General features: G+C 36.1%; 2 protein-coding genes across 32 annotated transcripts in view; one reads left to right on the forward strand and one right to left on the reverse strand.

Moving 5' to 3' along the window:
* The window catches only part of LOC127852175 (uncharacterized), a 133,917-nt gene that overhangs the window by 97,610 nt on the left and 11,848 nt on the right, over positions 1-24,459 (forward strand). For 5 of the 31 annotated variants that reach the window (XM_052386033.1, XM_052386030.1, XM_052386044.1 and 2 more), the window contains exon 1: positions 21,407-22,156. The exons of 19 other annotated variants lie outside the window; for them this stretch is intronic. The gene's annotated coding sequence lies outside the window, so the exon portion shown is untranslated. Of the gene's footprint in view, positions 1-21,406; positions 22,157-22,184; positions 22,572-24,459 lie in introns of those variants that run through there. 7 more of the 31 variants (XM_052386043.1, XM_052386046.1, XM_052386031.1 and 4 more) reach the window with 6 other exon arrangements.
* LOC127852183 (NADP-dependent malic enzyme-like) overlaps positions 1-24,459 on the reverse strand; it is a 72,687-nt gene that overhangs the window by 5,485 nt on the left and 42,743 nt on the right. The window lies entirely within an intron of this gene.

Consider the following 24,459-nt stretch of genomic DNA (forward strand, 5'->3'; position numbering starts at 1 on the left):
ATTTTCCCCACGCCTACATTAGCGGGAAAAACAGAGTTCCCTGAGTTCAGAATACAAACTACAACTCTAAACTTTAAACTACAACTCTAAACTTTAAACTACAACTCTAAACTTTAAACTGCAACTCTAAACTTTAAACTACAATTCTAAACTCTAAACTACAACTCTTAACTCTAAGCTACAATTCTAAACTTTAAACTACAACTCTAAACTTCAAACTACAACTCTAAACTTTAAACTACAACTCTAAACATTAAACTACAACTCTAAGCTTTAAACTACAACTCTAAACTTTAAACTACAACTCTTAACTTTAAACTACAACTCTTAACTTTAAACTACAATTCTAAACTCTAAGCTACAACTCTAAACTACAACTCTTAACTACAATTCTAAATTCTAAACTACAACTCTAAACTCTAAGCTGCAACTCTAAACTTTAAACTACAACTCTAAACTTTAAACTACAATTCTAAACTCTAAACTACAACTCTTAACTCTAAGCTACAACTCTAAACTTTAAACCACAACTCTAAACTTTAAACTACAATTCTTAACTCTAAACTACAACTCTAAACTCTAAGCTACAACTCTAAACTTTAAACTACAACTCTAAACTTTAAACTACAATTCTAAACTCTAAACTAAAACTCTAAACTCTAAGCTACAGCTCTAAACTTTAAACCACAACTCTTAACTTTAAACTACAATCCTTAACTCTAAACCACAATTCTAAACTCTAAACTACAACTCTTAACTTCAAACTACAACTCTAAACTCCAAACGACCACTCTAAACTTTAAACTATAACTACAGACTCTAAACTACAACTCTATCGATGTGCGGTAGCAGCAGACACATTTACAAACGGTCAGGTTACCAGACGTATATAATAATAGTATATATTAATATTGCGGACGCTTGATTTATGAGAACTGAGTGGTTATACAAGTATGCGGATACAGCCTTTCAAAAGCACGTTTGGCTACCTTGAATGTCGTCGTTAAAGGTGCAGAAGGAGTTCCGGTAATGCTCTAGCAAACGGAACGCGTTGTGGTTGCCGAAATCTTCGAAGTGAACGAGGCAATTGCCGCCGTACCTGCGAGGGTTTATTTTACATCTGAATCCGAGGCGTGCGAAAATGGGTCTTATAACATATGCGGACAGGGTAGATCCTGACGCGTCTGCGCGAATGCATAATGAGGCCACGATACCTTGTACAAATTTATAACGGACAGGGTAGCGCATTACCAGACGGCGCGATAACGCAGGCTAGTCTGGAGCTACGCTGGTCGCATAAGGCCCATTTTTGCATGACATTGCTCATCTAAAGGACACGTTTTGAACTGAACTATTTAATCTTTCGATTTGAATTATCACTTGTCCATTTGTTCTTCTTCAAAACGTTCGAATGTTTCATATGTTATATTATCTTGTTTACCAATGGGATTGAACATGCTAATATTAATATTGATGTTAATCGTTTATATCTATTTAAGTTTCAATAATATATGATCCCGGTGATTAAGGAGAGCTTTTAAAAATCGTATTGAACTATGTTTCTTCTGATATTGCATACACGTGCAATCTTTATATTTATGTTTTATGTGCATGCCTTTTGTAAACAGGTGCTTGTCGCGTGAAATATGCTATTAATATATAGAGGAACACTTATGAATAATTAAGGTACAAGGCAGACCTTTTCACGACGGCGTTCATAAACTCGTCAATCAAGGCGTCGTACTTGGCTCCCCGCACCCGCTTTTGCTTCAATCCGATGTACAGCGGGTCCTTCAGAAGGCCCTGTGGGGGTGGGGGAGGAAGAACAAGCAAATGAACCTTGCTCTGGGAAAACTGGGCTTAATGCATGGGCGTAAAGTGTCGTCCTAATTTAGCCTGTAATATTGTCGTATATCCTGTAACATTGGCGTCCCAATTTAGCCTGTAATAATAGCCTATACTGTAATAATTTAGCCACACAGGCTAACCAGGGACGACATTTTTCGCTTTTATGATAATTCGTTTAAAAAAGTCTCTTCTACGCGGAAAACCAGTTAACGCGAAAAGTAATTAACGCACATGCATTTAACCCCGTTTTGTCAGAGAGAGGCTAAACTGTTATGTACTGATAGATGCGTTCATTGATTTAACAACTAAAATGCACCATTACAAGAGCGGCGTAAATAATCATCATAGTACATAAGAACATATGTGAAATGCAAAATCAATGTTTATATAGGATTGCATTGGTTCTTTTGTTTGTAAATTGTTATACGAATCTTGGCGTTATATTTTAACTACACAGATTCCAAATTTCCACAATCTGAATTCAAACCCTGGAACATGCTCTCCGATTAGTATGCATGAATAATTTTACTGTGCACATTTTTTATTACCAACCTTTGCGAAATTCCATTTAGACATTAATTAAAATAAATTAAAGATAAAATCAGATTGTTAAATGTGTATGGGCCGATACAATGTTCTAGATCAAAATGCCCCACGTTAATGGGCATTTAGTAGTAGTAGCAAGTCTATTTGCAGAAAAAAAATTGCGTGTGCTATCTATCGGCACGTTTTAACAAAGTTTAAATGGGGATAGAAAGAGTCATAGAACATACTACATTAGTTGAATTCAAAATTGTTGTTGCTTTTTGTCAATATATAATAGTTTGCTTATTGGTAGTGAAATTTTAAGTTAAAACAATTACTAAGTTCCAAGAATACGGTCCAAAATATATCATATCAATTATTGCCCTTGTGCACCTGTATAAGTAATTGCCGAACCATTCAAATATCACCGTAAAAGTAACTTCTATTGGAAAAGTTACTTCTATTGAAAAGGTTACTGCTATTGAGAAAGTTACTGCAATTGGGAAGGTTACTGCTATTGGGAAAGTTACAGCTATCTGGAAAGTGACTGCTACTGGAAAAATAGTGCTATTGGGAAAGTAACTGCTATTGGGAAAGTGGCTGCTATTGGGAAAGTTACCACTATTAGATAAGTCACTGTTATTGGGACCGTTACTTCTATTGGGAAATTTACTGCTATTGGGAAAGTTAACTCTATTGAGTTATTGCCATGGGAAAAATTACTGCTATTGGGAAAGTTACTGCTATTGGGAAAGTTTAGGAAAAATACCGCTATTGAAAAAAACGTTACTGCTATTGGGAAAGGTACCGATATTGGGAAAGTTACTGCTATTGGGCAAAATACTGCTATTGGGAAAGGTACTGCTATTGGGAAAGTTACCGCAATTGAAAATTTTACTGCTATTGGAAAAGTTACTGCTATTGGAAAATTTACTGCTATTGAAAAAGTGACTGCTATTGGAAAATTTACTGCGCGAGGAGTTTCACTCAAAGTCTCACCTCGTTATCGGTCCCCACGTCGATAAGTATGGGAAGACATAGGTGGGGCGGCATCCCCGCCAGGGCGGTGTAGAGGGCCAGTTTCCCCACGGGGATCCCCATCCCGTAGGCCCCTAGATCACCCAGACCAAGGATCCGCTCCCCGTCCGTCACCACGATCGCCTGCGAACAAATGTATGCCAAACATATATTTGGGTCTCGCTCTGGGATAAGGGGGTTACATGCACGTGCAGTCCTCTAATACCTCTAATAACCTCTACCTATCTACTACTACACTGTCCCTTAATACAGATTAAAGATTACAAGGCTATAAAATAATGTCATACTAAGTAGTAAAATATTGGCGGTGTCAGTGATTTAACCCCTATGTCATATACTTAGCTGAGATATTGATTAATTCGTACCAAAATCGAAAGTTTTTGAATATTTCATCAATTAATTCGATTTTAGATAACGCCCATTAACGATAAGTGTATCCCTTACCGGTGATGAAGTAACACATTATCGAACATAAATACAAAACAAACGCTCTATATTAAGTACACATCAAACTTGGTTAACATATCTACAGTGCGGACTGCACATGCTAATATAGGTTGACACTTTATGTGCATGCATTAAGCCCTGTTTTCCCAGAATGAGGCTCAAAGCTTTACCTTGACGTCATCCGATTGCCAGTTACAGATGATGTCATAGACGTGACCTAGGTCGTGTATAGTGATGTAAAAGCCTCTGAAATAGGAAAGAAGATATCGGTATTTCAATAAATACATTAATCTTGAGATGTGTACATCAAGTATTTACATAAGCGTACATAATTGCGCACTTATGTACACTATCTAGTTGCATTATTTCATGAAAGTTGATATGTTTTGCCTCACGTGATATAACTACTTTTTCTGTTAGCATTATAAAGAATCGACGTTACATATACATTTGATATCAAAAACTTGCATTATATTTAATGACATATGTAAATATGAGAAAGTTGTTGTCATTAAACATGTAGTGCGCCATGAAAAGTATTATATTATTTGCGGACAGAAATATAGCATGCACAATTGTAAAGATATTAAAAACCTTATACTATTCGAGCTACAATATAATTATTGACGTCGACGTCAGATAATACCGAATAATGCAGTCCATATAATTGATTTAAACAATTAGTTCTGGAACGAAAACCGGACTAATTGAAAGTAAATCAATACATGAAGAGGGAAAAGCAAGCGAATAAGCCGATCCAGGAGTATCGCAAGATCTTCTCTAATTAGCAACATGCTGTCAGTCTACTGAACTAAGTCCTGTGTATTTCTGTTGAATGGCTATTTCACTGCGAAGGCTAACATTTCTGATTTAATTTTCAAGCATCAGAACAGCACATTAATGTTTATTAAGCGATAAAGATGCATATTTGTTTTGAAATATTTAATAATTACACTTTGGAATCCGAGTTCATTTTTCTGTCTTTTTTACTAGGAAAACCATGAAAATGCATCAAATATATTTGATTTGAAATTTATAATAATTACACTTTGGAATCCCAGTTGATTTTACTATCTCTTTCATTATCATTTGATTATGTAAAACATGAAAGCCGTTTTCTGATATTCCAGCTAAACAAATTGTCTGAAAGGGACATCTGAAGATCGGCCTTAGATCGTGTACTTGTAGTGACTCTCGGGAATTCATGAATGTGCGTAAAAATGTCGACACTTTCCGCATTTACTGCATTTACGCTTAGTAAATACTTCCTTTATACGAACACGCAATAAAATCGGAGAGTGTCGCCCCTAATCTGGGATGACACTTTACGCACGTGCATTCAGTGCCGTTATTTGTAGAGCTTGACGCAATAAGATTGTAGCGTAGGTTTGGGGTAATCCTGACCTTGGTTTCCTGAGGGTGATGCCGCATTTTAGGCAGGCCTGCCCCACTGTCGGGGTGTAAATGATGGGCATCATGAGCTCCACGTTTTGCATGATAGTCCGACAGAAAAGCTTCTTGCTACGGTCCTGTGAACGGTAATACATGAAGTAACGCGTGTTTATGCGTGAATAATAAAGAAGCCATTCTTGCTACGGTCATGTTACGAAGTTGCAAGTGTGCATGAGCGAAGGGTCAAGAGGCGAGAGAGATGCGTGCGCTCTTCGCTAAGACAATCAACATGACACGTTTGATCATCATCCGTTATTAGAATACATTTGTTACAAACTTGGGCATGTGTAACTAAAGTCATCTGTTAAATCATCTGCAATTTGAAATTTATTGTAATCAGTCTTGATGGTTGAGTACAGATTATGGAAAACCATAACCGGGACATGACGGGTTCAATCCCCACAGTGGGGAGATCTCCCGAATACAACACGTATTGGTTCTACACCTAAAACGGAGGGCGTTTCAATAAGCTTTCGATGCAATCGAAACAAAAATAGACTGACGACCCACCTGCAGTGACCTCATGTAGATGTATCGATCAAGGTCATTGTCCCAGCGGTAGGAGTTCTGCATGACGAAATACACTTCCTGCTCCGGCGTCAGGATCGCCGGGGGAAGAAGCCCCTGGGGACCCAAGAGTTGTCGTTCTTTTAGCGTAAAACACATCGCCTGGAAAACAAAGGGACGCAATATGATTTTGTTTCTTACCGTGAGTTGTCGTTCTATCACCGCAAAACAACCTCCGCCCATATAAAACATGACACAATCTTATTTATTTATAAAGACTCATGAGTTAAGAAGACTCTTTCATCGTAAACATATGCCAAGCAAAACAAATGGACACAATCAGACCCAAGAGTTGTCGTTCTTTCAGAGAAAAACAAATCCCACGAAAAACAAAACAAGTGGACACAATCTGATTAATTCACTTTAACACAGAAGTTGTCGTTGTTTTAAGGCGAAACAATGGTCTGGAAACAATCAAATACAATCTCATAGATTCACTTCGACATACATGTATGTCGTTCTTGAAACAAATCCATTTTACAAAAGGGACAAAGTCCGATTAACCTCAACGCAGGACTTCTTTATTGCGTGAATCACTTTCCCTCTTAAATTATTGAAATCAATCAGAGTCGAATATTCTAATTAATAAGATACATTCAGTAACTTTTGAGATAGTAAAATATTTAAAACAAATAATTGAAATATGGAATTCACAATTAAAATGAATCTGATGTATATTCTACTTTTAACTCGAGGTGGACTCTTTTTTTGTACATACAACATTTCTCTCTGTTATGTTCAAAAAGACAAAAACCTACTTTTCTTCTATATATAATACTTTGGAATCCAAGACATATGTATAATATCTTATCACATAAAAACTGTCATCTTCGTGTTCGAAGTCAAAACTAATCGACACAACCCACGTCGATTTCCCAGTCAGTTATATATTATAACAAGAAAAGTGTCGTCAGTTGTTGTTAATGACTGAATAATTCGGTGGCTTTAACAGATGGTTTTAACATTTTAACATTTTATCAATAATTGAGAGGCTTATTTGTGCAACCTTCACGGTTTGTTGATTCATGATCTTGTACTGTTACATTTCCAATTGATAGCGATCTGCTTACTTTAAAATATGGTTATTCGATACTCTCCTACATAACTTAAATTCTTATCGTTACATTACACCTCATTAGCTTGTGCGGGCTGCACAGGCTAATCTGGGACGACACTTAACGCTCAAGTATGAAACCCCCTTTTCACAGCGCACGGCCCATATATAAACAAGGATCCGGCCGTTGTCCGCTTATGGTACGCTATCGTACTATGGGGTCTGCACAGGCTAATCTGGGACGACACTTTACGAACATGTATCGTAATACAAGAAGTTTGGAAAGCGTTCAAAGTAAGTCTCACTTATATAAGCCATTTAAGGTACCGTACCGGTTTCAGAGAAGGGCAATCTAGGTTAACTTCCTGTGTATCCGCTTGTCCGTCCGAAATTCGATAATGCCATGACTCAACCATGCGATCTATAAATACACATCTTTCTTAATAGATCTTTGACTTAACAAACAAAACACGAGTTGACCGGACGGGCCACTTACGTCAAGTCAAATTCAAACGTTGCATACAACTCTCGCCTGTCAGAATGCGCAATAAAACACACTGCAGCTTTGTTGGCAACATAGCGTGACAGACGTACCGAGGCGTTATGTGAAAGATTATTTATGTGATGTTGGATTACGAGGAATTATATATTTAAGTTATTAAAATGGTATGAAAGATTCACAATAATAATAATAATAATAATAATAATGATAATAATAATAATAATAATAATAATATATAATAATAATTACAACAACAATAAAACTACTGCTAAGTATTATTACTTTAATAACAACAACAGCAACAACAGTAATAATAATAATAATAATAAATAAATAATAACAATAATAATATTTTTTATTGTAAAAGTAATAATAACACTCGATTCATATCAGTGTACGGTGTTATTTTTGTGTGAAATATATAGAATTTTTTACTCTTAGAACTTATGACTGGAATTTAAACAAAATCGCTTTTTCAATTTAAACTAAATCACTTTTTCGGTCCTAAAGAATAGAATTGTTATGTTTTATTATCGTAAGAACCTAACAATTTACGTTTGTATACTAAATATGAAAGAATACCATTGATGTGAGGTATGAACAGTTAAACATTTAATACAGAGACAACATTAGAGCAATGTAACGGTAGGACGTGATAATTTTGCTCGTTCTAACACTAGCTTCGTTACTCATTACACGAGTAATTAAATGTGTACGAAGTTCACAGATAGGCTGTTGATGTTTAAGTGACTAAACAACTGTTTTATTGCAAGCAAACATATTTTACTTACGGAATTACAATAAATAATACACAAGACCGGTTGTGGTTTGTCAATAAGTGTGTACATCAAATAGTGTAGCTACATTCGTTTAAGGGTAAAAACAGCAAAACTCAATCACATGTATTTCACCATAATGGGTTTTATACGACACAAAAATTGATGTTTATATTTCAATTAGCGCTCAGTGTTTTAGGGGTTTAGCTAAAGCGGAACGACGGCCCCCCCCCCCCCTCCGTTCCATTTGTATCCAACACCCTTTTAACTATATAGGTTGAATCGACTATTGACCATTTTTATATAGTTACATATGAACATACACACTCATTTTCAAAAGAACCTACCCCATGGACTATATGCGGAAAATATGATTGATTATGAGTTCTTACATGAAAACAAACCAATTAATTAACCTTCAAATTGCCATCGAATGAATTTCTGGAAAGAATTTCCTCTTCTCTTTTTCACCCCCCCCCCCCCCAGCAATTTTTGTCCGACTTGATCTCTATATTTATTGCAGAAATAACGGTAATAAACACCCTTCTCGCGACTGGAGAGTGTTTGAGGGAAGTAAACAGAACGATTGATTTGAAGCGTGTGTGTGATAGTGAACAAGGACGTTGGAGACATTGTGTCGTGTTCTGAGAAAACTGCACAGTCCGCACAGGCTAATCAGGGACGGCACGTTCCACTTTTATGGCATTTTTCGTTAAAATGAATCACTTCTTAGCAAAATGCCAATGTAGGCGTAAAGTGCCGTCCCTGATTAGCCTGTGCGGACTGCACAGGCTAATATGGGGCGACATTTTACGCACATGCATTATGCCCAGTTTTCTGAGAACGCGACACCATTGGACACAGAGGAAATGTGCATACAGTCTAAGAATTAGGTAGAAATAGGACACAGAGGAAATGTGCATACAGTCTAAGAATTTGGTAGATATAGAGTTTAAAATCAGAAAACGTGTCGAGTCAATAAAATCAAGGAAATATTACATTATCACTTCATTCCGTTCGTTATTGTTAGTTAATGTCACGTGGATAACGTTAGCGTATTCCATCACACTTACTAGTTCAATAATCCCGTCAATTAAAACTAAACCAGATAGAGAGACATTCTAGTAAGTTGGAATCATTAAAGCCAAACACCCATACGAGGCATAAGTCTCCTGTATGTGTACTGTATATATTTTAGACAACTCGATAAGTTTTTTATTATTAGTAACCAGGAAGACAGACTAAGAAAAAAAGTAGTGTAATTGTTATTTATAAATTGGGAGCTTCGGTCGGACCGCTGCTGTCAGGCCACGTGCCAAACGCTTTTTGGTGGCCTCAAACAACGGACCTCGCTCTAAACTTAACAACGGACACCATACTTTATAATTATTATCATTAAGCGCCGCGTGCATTTATAGCACAATGGAGCCAAACATCACATTTACTAATTGAAACACGCTATAACTAAAAGGGTACCGTATTTTCGTGTTTTTTTTGTTTTGCATTCGACACAATGAAACATGAAAAGCAACGCATATATGTACATATTCCGATTATCTAATAAACGAAACAAAAACAAAATCGAAAACAAAATTTAATTCTTTATATCGTTTCTCGTTGAAATAATTATAAACCAAAACACAAAACTTATGTCCCTGTTAATATTTCGTTTCTTTAAACGGACTGTTTGGTCCCGTTCAACCTGCTTGGTCTTGATGAATAGGACCACCATCATCTTGCTAATCTGCCATGACAGTAAGGATTATTTGAGTCACGTTCTGAGAAAAGTGGGCTTAGTGCATGTGCGTAAAGTGTCGTCCCAGATTGGCTTGTGCAGTCCACAAAGGCTAAACAGGGACGACACTTTCCGCCTAAACATGATTTTCGGTAGTGAGGGACTTCCTTGAAACTAAAAATCTATAAAAGCGGAAAGTGTCGTCCCTGATTAGCATGTGCGGACTGCACAGTCCGGACAGGCTAATCTGGGACGACACTTTACGCAGATGCATTACGCTCAGTTTTTTTCAGAACGCGACTCTTGCCAATCTGCCATGACAGTTAGGATTATTTGAAGGATACCACAATGGAATCTGAAACCAAACATTTATGAATTGATTGTTGTCCTGAAATTTTAAAAGACTAATGAACTTTGTAACATGTCTAGTTTGCTTTTTGTATAAACACCATTCACGGAATGTGGGATTGATATGCTTACCAGTTATGAAAATGGGGACAATTTTATGTTTAATGCATATACAGTGACCCCGCGTTTATCCGGACACGTCCGTTCCGGCAGAAATTTCCGGATTAACGAATCTTTCGGATTATCGAACCAGTGCCGTTTCAAGAGTTAAATATTTACCTTATGACATAAACCTTATGTTTATGTACATTCACATATTTATTTCGCATCAAAAATGATATTTTCTTGTACGCAGACATTTTTTCGTTTAAAAAATCAAATGTTGTTAAACAATGTAAAACAAAAACGCGTAACCGAATGTTTGTACATGTTCACAAATGACGTAAAGCTCTGTGAATGTAACAATCACATAGTTAAGCGTTGATAGCATAGTATTGAATAGATATTGCGTTGCTGTATACACTTTCCGTGTAATTGTAAATATTCAGTTTTACTGTTTCATCACAAATATTAAACTAAAAAGAAAATTTGCGAATCTGAAACTTTTTTTATTTTTTCAATTTACCAAAACGAGAAAAGGCCCCTTTTAAAAACACAGCCATTTATAGTATGTATGAAAGATAATCAATATAGCAAATTTCGGGGAAAGTTTAAAACTTCAATTCAGATAAAACTGCTTGAACTTGTATATGTAAATAAATGAAGTTCAATTAATAACATTTATCATGCAATTTTGTCACTAGGAAGCCAAAGGTGGCTAGTGACTATGATATTAATTAGTGAAAACATCGTTTTGAATGATAAATAATCGTATTATAACGAAAAATCAACTTATTTGAAAAGAAAAAAATTGCACTATCAAATATATATATATATATATAGTAATCGCAGGTTTCGAGTAATCCATGGTATTATTTGTTTCACTGTCTCGGTTGATAATGCTAAATTCTGACCGCAAACGCTTTATTTACATTTAAGACGGTGCTAGAGAAAGAAAAGGCTTTGTTAAAATCGCTTAAGTTTACAGTATAATAAAAAAACAATTAAGATGATCGTAAATTCATTTAATTATTTCAACATACACACAAAACATATATATATATATATATATATATATATATATATATATATATATATATATATATAAATAATCAAAAATATCTCATCAATATTCACTGTACATGTAGCATAATTATTTAAAAAAAACACTCAAGGTACGTACATGCGCATGAAAAAAACACACACTAAAAACAACATAATCACTACACATTTTGCATTTTATGTACATTAGTCAGACTTGTGTTGCGCAAAGTCAAGGAATGAAAATTGTCGCAACCCATTAGCTTCCCAAACTGATGGCGGAAGACGTTTCGCGATAATTATGCTGGTAATTATTCAATTATCATTAAAACTTTGTAGCTTTGATCTGCTTCTCAAAGGATGACAATTTGCAGTGTTTCTCAAACTGCAACTAACTTCACACCTAATCGAGGTCACATAACCCCAAACCTCCTGTTTTTAGGGTTACATGCAGTCAGTTTGATACTTAGCACACATTGTTGAGTGCATGCTGCCTAGGATTTGTAAAATACGTTGCAAATGGTTGGTTTTGGTATCAACTTGAAGGTATATTTGTAAGCAATAAGAAAATAAGCCATTTTTGTGCTATACTTTTTGTGTTGATGGTTCCCGGCTTTGAAAGTAGGTCATACTATTTGAGCCCAAAATGGTTGTCTGCACAGCTGTCAAAACCGGTTTGCCTATTCTAAGGTAAATATTTTGAGTTTGCGCGTATAGAATTTAATGACATGCATTTTTTTCAAAAGATTATGCATTAATCTTTCCAATGATGTATGATGATATAGTGGGTATGCGCTTGATCATGGTAAAAATTGATATCGAACTTCAACTATTTTATATGTAATATAGAAGGAAATTAATTGCGCATGCGTAACCTTTAAGCACATCCGACCAAGTTAGTCGTCTGCCAGAATTTTGACATTTGACCATCAAAAACTCTCTGTATTGCAAAACATAACTGCCAGATGTCATTTTGACCCAAATTAGGGCTGTTTGCAATTCGGCTGTTGCACTTGGGGTCATAAGGGGGGTAAATGCTGGAAAATCACACCGAAACCTGTTCCGGAGACATATTCTAAGACTACATAAACACCCGGTATTGTTTTTCAGTGCTATTTTGACACTAATTTGCATCAATCTCAATAATAAACCTAATGCATGTCTTTATTTCATCTGTATTTATTCTTATTGTTTACTTTTTGAGCCTTTTACTGTTAAAAATGCCCGCCAATTTTGGACCGACACTTCTATCTGCCTTCGCCTTCAACCCATTCAGGCAGATCTACTCACAATAACACTACTTTGCCTTATTTTACCTGTTTGGATATCTTGCTGAGTTCAAGTAAAATCAAGTATTCAGCTGAAAACACAAAAATGATAATAATATTATGCTTTCTTTCCTGGAAGAATGTTGTTGCGATAGACCCTGCATGAAAAACACCAGGGAATCTGTATTTAAGTGACCTTAATATTATGCGTAAACCTAAGTGTGCATTTGTAGGCGGTGTCGAAATGGGTCTAATGCTCTGCCTGAACTGTCGTCCAATTGGTTTACAAGTCCGGCTGAAGTGACAGGCCATCAAAAACTGTACAGCGTGACTGATTCGGAGACGGCCCTCAACACTCGCCCAGTCGTGTCGAGAGGATCGGTGTCTTTGCAGGTTAGTACGCCGTTATTTTCAATGAAATCTATTGTAAAATGATTTCTTTGATATCCTGGCACACTTTTGTCACCAAAATTAGGAAAATTGGGTGTTTTACATTGACTGCAGCTCTGAAACCAAATTTTGTGGCGATAACTTTGCCGGTGTGCCCGACAATGTGATGCCGGCGTGGTGAATTAACCATTTGCAGCAAATAAAGCGAGAAAGACTATTGAAAGCTTACTCTAATTGTATCTTACTTACATTAGTTGGCACCGTAATGGGTAAATGCGCACAAAAAACCTTTTTGTTTTCTCAGATTACACGGAATTGAGCACCCGGGCCAGACTAACACTTTCCGGAGCCTGCCCGAGACGGAACTCGAGCCGAGGAATCATAGGTCCAGGTGTGACAAAAGACTTAAAGCTCATGTCTGACGATGATTTATTTTAGTCAGGAAGTCAAGTGTGTTGTTTTTCCATGCAAGCGAGCCCTTTTGTTGGGTCAAATGACATCAGAATTGCTGCTTCTACATGGATTTAACCTAAAATGTGCAAAAAAAATAAAAAAAGTTTGTTCGAATCCAGTTCAAAACCTGCTTTGATGCACAAATATTGCCATTGATGATTTTTTTCACTTATTAAGCCATATGTAAGATCAGCTTTGCCTATTAGAATCGAAAGACATGCCTTTTACGGAGTCTAAGTGCTGCATGTATGATGTAACGGAGTTTGGCTTTTCTACCTTAATTCTTGACGCGAAACGCTGTTACGCATGGCGCTTTCAACGGCAACTTTTATGAATTCATCTGTGTGTCATTGTACCGGAACTTTGTGATCTTTCTCAAAACAGATTATACCTGTGGGAAAAGTGCCTTTAATTTAAATTTGAAGGGGTTGGGTTCCCTTAAAGGTCACATAACCCCAAACCTCCTGTTTTTAAGGTTACATGCAGTCAGTTTGATACTTAGCACACATTGTTGAGTGCATGCTGCCTAGGATTTGTAAAATACATTGCAAATGGTTGGTTTTGGTATCAACTTGAAGGTATATTTGTAAGCAATAAGACAATAAGCCATTTTTGTGCTCTACTTTTTGTGTTGATGGTTCCCGGCTTTGAAAGTAGGTCATACTATTTCAGCCCAAAATGGTTGTCTGCACAGCTGTCAAAACCGGTTTGCCTATTCTAAGGTAAATATTTTGAGTTTGCGCGTATAGAATTTAATGACATGCATTTTTTTCAAAAGATTATGCATTAATCTTTCCAATGATGTATAATGATATAGTGGGTATGCGCTTGATCATGGTAAAAATTGATATCGAACTTCAACTATTTTATATGTAATATAGAAGGAAATTAATTGCGCATGCTTAACCTCGAGCGTCTTTTGTCTGCTTGATTGCGCTGTTTTCACAACTCGAATATTTTTAGCATGTCGCATAATTGATGTATTTCATGTCGCATAATTGGTGTATTTCATGTATATTTCTTGTTCGGTGTAACTGAATACATAATATCTGTCTTCATGAAGAAATGCATAAATGGGCATCATATGTCGTCGTCAAATTAGACGAAAAATGCACCAAGTTATGGCCCATGGCTGGGTTCACTAATTTGTTATGTCTATTGTAAGCACATGCAACACTGTTAATTTGTGTATATTTTCATGTTAAATGACAGGTGACAGTTAAACAAACGTGGTCTCGCTTAATTATTGGCATATATATGCACAAGATATGTAAGTCACACATAAAGCCATCCCGTATCAGGTAATTCAACTCATGTTAAAGTCAATCATCCAGACAGCCGTCACCCAATTTATTTGTCCATTATTGTATAAATTGGCATCTGCGTTGTATGAATGACAGTCTTACTTAAACGGCCGAACATACAAGTCGCATTATTGCTGGCTTTCGCGGGATGGGCCCGTTGCGGGCTTCGCATGTATCTTGTATTTGACAAACATTTTGGAAACGTTGTGTTGTGTTAATAAGCAGAAATAAAACGCAAAGAAATCAGAAATGAACTTTGTTGGTTACTGTGTCTTTTCCACGAACAATACGTAATTGTTATTACGTGACACAGTACATTTTATGGAGCCGTGTACCATGGATACGACCGAAGTACGATCACAAGTGCTATCACGTGCCGAAAAAATGAAAACATCACAACCACAACGCGACATGAATTCAGGTCAGTTGTTTAAAGAAATTATGGCAAACTTGGAGAGGGAATTTCAAAATTTATAAAGTAGAAAATTAAAGTAAAAGGCGTCATGACAACGAAATTTTTAAGAATTGTTTTAAAGAATTTAATGTAGTTAGATGCTAAAAATAATAGTGTTGATAATAAATTATGTACGAACAAATTTTACAAATATCCAAATCATGCCAATTTTGCATTTATCGGCACATTTTATAAATAGCGGTGAATTGAGAATAAAAAGAGATATTTGAGTTTTACATTATTTTTATGAGTTATGGAACTCATTAATTTAAAGGTGTACACACAGAGAGTATTTAAAGAATTTTTATATATTTTTGGTATTGTTAGAATATAGGATTATGTACGGCCTTATGTTTTTTTTTTGCTTACCAATACATTTTAAATTGTTGGAATGTTTGTAAATTTTCATTAAATTAAAATGTACGAGGAAAAATAAGAGTATTTAAAACAGTTTTGTTTATTATTTTAATAAAGGACATAAGGCGGGTTTTGTTTATTAGAACGATAAAGAATATTAAAGAGGACGAATAAATAAAATTATTGGAAAATTTAAAAATAGTTTTCCGAATTGTAAAAGAACGAAAATAGGAAATAGGAAAAATAATGTTGATTGCGAATATGAATAGGGCAGACACAAAAAAAAATATTATGTAAATATGTATATACGTCATTGTGTTGATGCAAATATATGTAGGATATCGGTAATATTGAAGGTCTTGAGTAATTTTAAGTAAGAATTTAATGCGATCTGACGCGTATAGAGCAGTGAAAATATAACGATATGAACGCATTAAATTTCTAATATAATTGTTTAAGGCTTACAATTATATTTTATGAGCACGGCTGACTGATCAGCGTTCGGACATACCGAGCCCGAGGTTCTGATAACCTTAGCGTCCTCATGAGTTTGAGAATTTATCCCTGTGCCATCGAAGCAAATTACGCTATGGACAGAAGATGCGATGTCGCATAAGAATTATTTGAGTAGTTCGATGAGGAGCAAAGACCTGAATTTTGAAGTATACCGATATGTGTTCTTATATTATGAATGCATATATATAAAAGTCTGCCTTGTCATATTTGCGCATTCTTACAAGTGCGGAGGTCAAATATGTCAATAAATCTATGCCCAACGGCAAAACTATAGTGATAAAGATGAGGTTTATGAACAGGTACGTCTATCATTACCCATTACTCTAGGTCAATAAAGTGGCGCGCGCCTGTCAAAAATTTACTGGCCGCACGTGCGTAAAATGATTATGCCTAAGGCGGTACACAAGTCATATTAAGTAAATGGCTTGTCAGATGTCAAACTGTCATGTATTTATCCGAAGTATGTTTTGAGGAATTGACTAATATTTTTTCGTTGTAAAGAATTTATTTTTTGAATAAGATATCACAGTAAGTTGTCATGACGATATTTAACAATAACTAAGGGGATATTTATAAATGTTTGCCTTGATTTTGAACAACTGATACTTGTATCACCACGACGCAGATAAAAATATCGAGATTTGAAGACAACGCCGAAGAAGAGCGACTTCGCGAGACAACGCCTTCCACAACGAATAGAAGAAACAAACAACATAATTAGAATGGAACATCACGGCGTTTACTCTCAAAGTGAATACCTGGTTCTATCGCTAAAAGAAGACCAACGCCAGAAGATTTTGAAGGACAACAAGTGACGCAACACTGGACACAATACTTGTGACGTTAAACACTATAGAGTAGATGCAGCCGTTCAACTGTTTGACGTGCGTAGATAACGCATTTGGAATGATACTTCCGAGGCCTAAGACATCAAGGAGAACACTGCTATAGTTAATATCTCGTGAGCATTATGGCCAATAGAAGATCTTAATGTCCCAAGAGAAACGAAGACGCTGGAACCAAGAACAAAAGTACAATCAACAACAACAGAGACAACAACGCAATCACAAAGGTTTTAACAGACGTCACAATTGATAAGCAACGCGGTACGCATCAACACCATATCCAGAGACAATATCAAGATGGTTCGACAACGGAAACAACGACGTGATGACGGCTGGTTCAGCGACAAAAACAACAGAAACCACGATGACATATCCAGCCTCGATGTGAACCTTGATACGCAGATGAGTGCAACCGACCACGTGCGATTTGCCTACACAGCTTGGCGATAGATAGAGCTTCTTCACGACAGCAATGGTAGATAACATCACCCATGCATCAACATAGACAGAAAACAAAAAACCAAGACATCTACTTGACAGCAACAAGTACATATTCAACCCGGGCAATACCTACTTCGAATGGACAGCACAGGAGGTCACTAGTCAAACAACGCCTGTAGTGTTACGTGGACAATCGATCAACGTCATTTAACATTGATACATGATATTGTAAGACACTTGTCATTCAGGATTTGATCTTTCTAAAGATTTTAAATCATAAGTTATAAAATCTTTCTTTAATGAAAATGAGGTGTGTCGCATAATTGATGTATTTCATGTCGCATAATTGGTGTATTTCATGTATATTTCTTGTTCGGTGTAACTGAATACATAATATCTGTCTTCATGAAGAAATGCATAAATGGGCATCATATGTCGTCGTCAAATTAGACGAAAAATGCACCAAGTTATGGCCCATGGCTGGGTTCACTAATTTGTTATGTCTATTGTAAGCACATGCAACACTGTTAATTTGTGTATATTTTCATGTTAAATGACAGGTGACAGTTAAACAAACGTGGTCTCGCTTAATTATTGGCATATATATGCACAAGATATGTAAGTCACACATAAAGCCATCCCGTATCAGGTAATTCAACTCATGTTAAAGTCAATCATCCAGACAGCCGTCACCCAATTTATTTGTCCATTATTGTATAAATTGGCATCTGCGTTGTATGAATGACAGTCTTACTTAAACGGCCGAACATACAAGTCGCATTATTGCTGGCTTTCGCGGGATGGGCCCGTTGCGGGCTTCGCATGTATCTTGTATTTGACAAACATTTTGGAAACGTTGTGTTGTGTTAATAAGCAGAAATAAAACGCAAAGAAATCAGAAATGAACTTTGTTGGTTACTGTGTCTTTTCCATGAACGATACGCAATTATGCTACAAGCACCGACCAGACGAGAAAGCGTCCTCGAATAATTGCCAGTTAAGTAGGTGTGAAATGCCTTTCAGGGACCGGCACACGACCTCGAGTTATCGAAAATCGCATGTCTGAGTTATCGCGGGTATTTTTATATAGACATTAAGGTTCATGGGGGGATAAAGTTCAGTAAAACTTCGCTTTGGTTTTTCTTCATTCAATGTGGTACAATATGGTCAAACTATATATCATTTTAAAGCTTAAGACGGATATAATAACATAATCTTTCCAATGATGTATGATGATATAGTGGGTATGCGCTTGATCATGGTAAAAATTGATATCGAACTTCAACTATTTTATATGTAATATAGAAGGAAATTAATTGCGCATGCGTAACCTCGAGCGTCTTTTGTCTGCTTGATTGCGCTGTTTTCACAACTCGAATATTTTTAGCACCGACCAGACGAGAAAGCGTCCTCGAATAATTGCCAGTTAAGTAGGTGTGAAATGCCTTTCAGGGACCGGCACACGACATCGAGTTATCGAAAATCGCATGTCTGAGTTATCGCGGGTATTTTTATATAGACATTAAGGTTCATGGGGGGATAAAGTTCAGTAAAACTTCGCTTTGGTTTTTCTTCATTCAATGTGGTACAATATGGTCAAACTATATATCATTTTAAAGCTTAAGACGGATATAATAACATAAACACATTTTTGACATTCAATATTTGTGTGCTTTATTCATATTTTGGTTTAAAACCAATACATTTTTACACTAATTTACAAAATCTCAATCTAAAGTTAGGAGGGATATGCACTACCTTCAGTTGAATAAATACAAAGCTATATAGATATACAAGGTCAAGTTAGCAACATTTCACAGAAAATTATTGTCATAAAACAACAAATGAGTTTTTATTCAACTGCCTTTTTGGGATAAATTTCCTAAACAAAGTTCTAAAAATAACTAAAACGTAACTACTTTTTAAAAATCCAGGTATGGTGGATAATAAGAGTCACAATTCTATTTCAAAGGCTTAACAATTTTGTTATTTACCTCTCAACCAAATTGCAAATTTTAAACCATCTCAAATTGAAATAGATTGCAGACGACATATAAAATTGTAAAGGAATATAAAGAAATTGGCAAACCGATTGATTTTATATTTCGATTCCTTCTACCCATTTTGAAAGCGTGGCCATCGCTGTGCTCCGTAGAAAAACGTGCAAAACAAATCGGTCGAAACCACGTGCAGTGGTGAGAAAACCGGGTATGTGTATACACATACCTGAAAAAACACATATCTTATTTTGACAGTTGGGTGGCAACTAGTAAAGCAACTATTAACATTAATCAGCACTAAATAACAGAAATGACCACTTTGAGATATCATCTCTTACCCTATTTCAAATATTTTCCAGCTGAAAATTGTCCCCCACACGTCTTTTTTAGTTTATTTGTATTGTTTTTCTGGAGCCGAAGTGCATCTCACAGAATATCCATCCAACTTCCGTTGTTTTCACATTCGTTATTAAAAACTCCGTTTAAAAGAATTATTTCTACTTTTAGATTGTTAAAGCGATGTATTATCATAAATGATCATTATAATAGTATACCGTGATGAATTGAACGGAGTTACGTATCGATCTTTCTGTCAGTCTGTAAGCGTACTATTTTATGCGCAATAATATAAGTAATGTGATTCGACAACGATTGTAAACATTGGTGAAATGCTTCTTACATAGTTATTCTTTTGAGTGTTTATGAGGTCTGATCGTGCAGTTTGCAAACATCAACGGAAAGATTACAATTCAATGCATTTGTCATCGTCAACCGTTTGGATTGTCAATTAGGCGATGAGTGAGTTTTAGCATGTTTCTTTCTATTTTATTAATTTAAAAATGGCTGCCCCCGTGGTGATGAAATGACATGTGTTCGAGTTTTGATATTTCTAGATATGTAAACTTTTTTTACTATTTAAGCGTAACTTGCCCTCGTCAATGTCGATATTAATCACTAGTTATATAATTTTCCGCCGAAATACGTGGAATAAACATGATTAAGATTTTTGAAAATAATGTATATTTTATTGTTAAAATCGCTTTGTATTTTGATTGATTTTGTGGATGTTATGATACGTTGATGTACAAAATCGGTAGCAGTTTGAAGGAAAAACATCCTTTAAAGCTTATATGTATACATTTGCAATGTGGCACTCTTCCTTTAGTCAAATTTGAGTTCAATGCTAGGGGTCCCACATTTTTCAAATTGAAGCCTCTACATGAACCTTAAAGGAAAATGCTAGGGACTTTCTTTAATGCTCGAGTAATCGCCAGTTTTCGAGAAATCTCCAGCTCAAGTTATGGCAATTCTACTGTATATATATACACTAATTAATATCATATCCACACGCTAATTACCTGTGGGACTTAACTGCGAACACAAATCTACTATTAAATGCGAGTGAAAGGTCTTTAGGTCACAATATACCAAAAGATTTCTTACACAAATTCAATGTGAAAATAATAACTTTAATACAAAATAATGTCAAATTTTTGCGCATAGAGACCCTCATACCCATACCTTTTCTTATAGAGCACTCCAAGCCGAATTGATTTATACAATAAAAAAGATAGGTCATGCGTTATGCAAGAAAGAACTCGACACGAATCAGCGGTCACTGTTTTACGGCCATCTATTTACCGGCTTCTCTGCAGTTGAGGATGGTTCCAGGCCATCTGTCAAAGTCTCATGAAGTCTTCAACCTTGAAGTAAATGAGTGATTTCCTACTAAACAACAATGTTTTCCCTACCACATAAACACAGAAACATTCTCAAATAAAGGCATGGCAAGTGCCCCTACAGAGAAGTGTGTCTGCTAATAAATGATGTTCATGTTTTTAGAGAGTTTAGCACTCCAAACTTATTTAGTATATTGTAACCTTTAGCAAAATAGGGGAGGTAAACGCTGCGAGGAGTTGAACACTCTAAAATTGTCTACCTTTGATATTCAATACTTCCGCATTGCGAAATGTACACACAGTTAATAGGTCATATTTAGTAAAATTCGTTTAAAATGCATATTTTTAATACATCACGATCTGGAGATGTAATGTGTTTTTTTATGTTTTATTCATGTAAGTTGTTGGAAGGATAAACGTGGAAAGTCCTTGTGATAAACGTACATTTTAATCGGTTGTTTAAAATGTATGCACTTTCGTTTTGAAAACCTCCATTTTGAATTTTCTAAAAGTCAATGTTTTCACTTGAATATAATCAGACTTTGATAATATATTGTTTTGATACGATGTTAAACGATACTTGGCGGGCCGAGAAGGAATCAAGGATCTAGACGGAACTGAAAGTGATCTCGATAGATTCGCGGACGACCACAAGGACACTAAGGAAACACATCTTTAAATTTTAGTTGTATTTTAAACCGAATTATATAGTGTATTATTAATTTGCAACTTGAGTTGTTAACTCATTGGCGACGAGGGAAAACGAGAACTTCATTAATAACGTGGTCAAGTTCAGGTAAATAGGAACTTCGTTGAATGGTCAGGAAAACATTCGATATTTTAAGGAAACATTAAGGACAAAGAAAATCTGCATTCCACGAGGTCGTTGTGAGCGGCTCATCCATTGCGGACATTTAAAATATCTAAATTGGTGAATTTTAGGATTCTTATCAATCGGGGTGGTGGTATATCGTAAAAATGTGTACAAACGTTGAAACCGAAACGTATTAAGGGGAGGTAATAATGCTGTTTACTTTTTAATTGTTCTTTGTTTGGCATCATGGAATGTACTTTTGTTTGTTTACTTTTTGAAGACCAATGTGGTAAAACTGGTATCATCAAAAGAAACACAATCGGTTAAACAAACGGTTAAAAGGCCTACTTTAGCTGCTGTTTTACATTTTTAAGCATCTGATATATTAAGTTTCACTCAAGTAGAGCAGTACAATTGTTATTCAGTTAAAGGGACTGTCCAACAGATTAAAGCGTCGTTCGACGCGAATCGATACTTTGGGAAACTACGAGGATAACTTATATAGCTAAAAATACCTCCGCATTTGACGCGAGTGTAGATGGTCGAGTGGTAAAGTCGGGAAACATTTTACTTCAAGCTTCCATTACTCTAGGGGTCAGTGATTCGAGCCCTGTGAAGGTTAACGTTTTTTCTTCTTTTTAGCTCCACTGGCCAGAGGCCAGCGGGGCTTATGTCATGGTCCTGTGTCCGTCGTGCGTGTGTCCGTGCGTCCGTCTGATTGTTAACTTTTTCTTTAAACATCTTCTTCTCCTAATCTACTGGTCCAATTCTGATGAAATTTCTTAGGAATGTTCCTGGGGTGAATCTCTTCCAAATTTGTTCAAATTATGCTCCTGGGGTCAAATTTGACCCTGCCCTGGGGGGTCAAAAATTGAAAATTTGCTTATATAAGGCCTATTTTGTTAAAACTTTAAAAATCTTCTCGTCCATAACAATTGGGCCGAAGGCTACCAAATTTAGTATGTAGTGACATCTTATAGTCCTCTACCAAGTCTCTTCAAATTATGCCCCTGGGGTCAAATTTGACCCTGCCCCGGGGGTCAAAAATTGAAAATTTGCTTATATAAGGCCTTTTTTGTGAAATTTTAAAAATCTTCTTGTCCATAACCACTGGGCCTAGGGCTACCAAATTTGGTATGTAGTGACATCTTATAGTCCTCTACCAAGTTTCTTCAAATAATGCCCCTGGATCAAATTTGACCCTGCCCCGGGGGGTCAAAAAATTGAAAATGTGCTTATATAAGGTCTATTTTGTGAAAATTTTAGAAATTTTCTTGTCCATAACCATAAGGCCTAGGGCTACCAAATTTGGTATGTAGTGACATCTTATAGTCCTCTACCAAGTGTCTTCAAATTATGCTCATGGGGTCAAATTTGACACTGCCCCGGGGGGTCAAAAAATTGAAAATGTGCTTATATAAGGTCTATTTTGTGAAAACTTTAGAAATTTTCTTGTCCATAACCATAGGGCCTAGGGCTACCAAATTTGGTATGTAGTGACATCTTATAGTCCTCTACCAAGTTTCTTCAAATTTTGTCCCTGGGGTCAAATTTGACCCTGCCCTGGGGGGTCAAAAAGTTGAAAATTTGCTTAAATAAGGCCTATTTTGTGCAAACTTTAAAAATCTTCTTGTTCATTATTATAGAGCCTAGGGCTACTAAATTTGGTATGTAGTGATATCTAATAGTCCTCTAGCAAATTTGTTCATGACTCGCAGATGACCCCCTATTGATTTTCAGGTCACTTGGTCAAAGGTCAAGGTTACGGTGACCCAAATTTTAAAATGGTTTCCGGATTTTAACTCAAGAACGCTTATGCCTAGGATCATGAAACTTCATAGGTACATTGATCATGACTCGCAGATGGCCCCTATTGATTTTCAGGTCACTAGGTCAAAGGTCAAGGTCACCGTGACCCAAATTTTAAAATGGTTTCTGGATGTTAACTCAAGAACGCTTATGCCTAGGATCATGAAACTTCATAGGTACATTGGTCATGACTTTCAGATAACCCCTATTGATTTTTAGGTCACTAGGTCAAAGATAAAGGTCACGGTGACCCGAAATAGTAAAATGGTTTCTGGATGATAACTCAAGAAAGCTAATACGCCTAGGATCATGAAACTTCATAGGTACATTGATCATGACTCGCAGATGACCCCTATTGATTATCAGGTCTCTAGATCAAAGGTCAAGGTCACGGTGACTCAACTTAGAAAAATGGTTTCCGGATGATAACTCAAGAAGGCTTACACCTAGGATCATGAAACTAAATAGGTACATTAATCATGACTCGCAGATGACCCCTATTGACGCTCAGGTCACTAGGTCAAAGGACAAGGTCACGGTGACTTTACACAGTAAAATGGTTTCCGGGTGATAACTCAAGAAAGCTAATATGCCTAGGATCATGAAACCTCATAGGTACATTGATCATGACTCGCAGATGACCCCTATTGATTTTTAGGTCCCTTGGTCAAAGGTCAAGGTCACAGTGCCAAATAAC

Source organism: Dreissena polymorpha, chromosome 12 (assembly GCF_020536995.1).
Source record: "Dreissena polymorpha isolate Duluth1 chromosome 12, UMN_Dpol_1.0, whole genome shotgun sequence".
Lineage (NCBI taxonomy): Eukaryota > Metazoa > Mollusca > Bivalvia > Myida > Dreissenidae > Dreissena > Dreissena polymorpha.